General features: G+C 49.7%; 1 protein-coding gene across 1 annotated transcript in view; it reads left to right on the top strand.

Annotated features, from left to right (window-relative positions):
• Positions 1 to 319: 319 nt before the first annotated feature.
• Positions 320 to 1,819, top strand: part of TEKT1 (tektin 1) — a 22,103-nt gene continuing 20,603 nt past the window's right edge. The window contains exon 1 of the mRNA XM_019659813.1: positions 320 to 971. The gene's annotated coding sequence lies outside the window, so the exon portion shown is untranslated. The remainder of the gene's footprint in view (positions 972 to 1,819) is intronic.

Genomic DNA, 1,819 nt, shown 5'->3' with positions numbered 1-1,819 from the left:
ATTCATGAGGCTTTGCGTTTCTCCAGGAGTTTCCCAACTATTCGCGATACGTAGGGGGCGGGCGTCACGAGTCGAAACCTCTTCTGATTGGTAGACCTCAGAGAGAGGCTGCCTTCGATTGGCTGGTGTAAGTGTTGAAGTGGACTACCCTATACGCGGGAGGGTTGAATACCCACTTTCTATGTGGACGGGGATCCAGGTCAGCGCTTCCAATAGCATTTACCTCCACTGTGTATTTCCTTTATTCTCTACACATCAATGCTTTACCGGTACTACAAACATAAAGAATATAATCTGAGCACTGTACTCATAGTTTGAGAGCTACAATCCGCTCATTTTATCGGTGGAGAAACTACTTCTGACTCCTAGCTCTGGGTCCGGCCACCGCCCGGAGTTGGAGACGGCTGAACGCCTAAGGGGCCAGGTTTGGGCCCTGGGTCTAGGCGAATGCTCTCACCTCTTCCTCCTTTCCCCACTCCCTGCCGCGACAACCTCAGGAATCTCTCGCATCTCCTCCCTGCAGCACCGGGTCAGTGGTTTAATAGTCCGGGCCAGCCTGCGGCTGAGAGGGCCTGAACCTAACCCCACTGTATACCTGGGGAGTTTGAGACCCAGTGGGAGGGAGCAGCGTGGCCGGAGGAGACCCAGCGCGCGGACGGACCAGGGCTAGACGCTTGGGCTTTTGGTCGCTGTATCCTGATAGGTGTCCGCGTCTTTGTGATAGGTTGAGATGGCTGAGCATCTGGGCAACCTCTCCTAGGCCACACCCCTGTGTCCAGCGAAGGGGACCGCAGAATTCGCGCCTGCGCAGAGCCTTCCGGCGGCTGCGTTGCGGCTGACCCCGCCCCCTTTGCCCAGGTTGCCATGGAGACTGTGCAGTTTACCTCGCTCTTCCACAAGAGTCCGGAGCTCTAGTTGGGGTTAGGAGGCTCCTATCCTGAGTTGGTGTAGTTGTTCTTCGTGACACTGAAGTAAGTACACCCTTGGCCCCACCCCATCAACCCTTAACTGCAGCCCTCAGCCCTACTCAAAGCCTTGTGCCCGTTGGGATTAGGTCTAATTTCGACCTAATTTAGCCCTAATTTTGATTTCTCTGGAGGCTACTCAAACTTATCGAGTCTTGGGTTAAATTTTGAGCCCCACACTCAGACAAATTTGGGAGAAGCTATAGGAGAGTCTGGACTAGGAAGAAATGGGGAGACTCCATGTTGTCGAGGAGGCTGGGTGGCCTGGGGTGCTCAGCCTGGTCAAGATCTGACTAGGTTCCATTCTTGCATGTTTGAAGGGCTGCAGAGATCCTTACGCCTTTAAGGGCAGGCGCTCAGATGTCTGTGTGGGGCAGATTTTAGGCTTGAGGAAGGCCGTTTTCACAGTAAAATCAGAGCTGTGTGCAGATAAGGTGGGGAAACTTTAGTTTTTCTGTTGTTGTAGGCCTCTGTCTGGCTGCCTTCTCATGTGTTTCCCTTTTTGTTCTCTCCTTTGCTTTGTCCTGGGAAGTTTTTAGATTCTTTTATCTGCTGAATAGGCTCAATACTCAGTTTACAGTTGACAGTTGTTCAGTTTTTATGAAAACATTTCTGGATTCATCTCTTTGGCAGTATCTACTAAAACTGAACACTACCCTATGGAACAGCAATTCTAATGAGTCATAAAAATGCATGCATGTGTTCACCAAAAGATACATGTGGGAATCTTCATAGCATTCTCATGATAACTCCAAACTGGGAACAACCCAAATATCAATAAACAGTAAAGAAATACAAATTTTGGTATACTTATACAATATTATACTACACAGCAATGAGAATGAATGAACAAC

Source organism: Hipposideros armiger, unplaced genomic scaffold (assembly GCF_001890085.2).
Source record: "Hipposideros armiger isolate ML-2016 unplaced genomic scaffold, ASM189008v1 scaffold_304, whole genome shotgun sequence".
Taxonomy (NCBI): Eukaryota; Metazoa; Chordata; class Mammalia; order Chiroptera; family Hipposideridae; genus Hipposideros; species Hipposideros armiger.
This window is presented reverse-complemented; position numbering and strand designations above follow the sequence as displayed.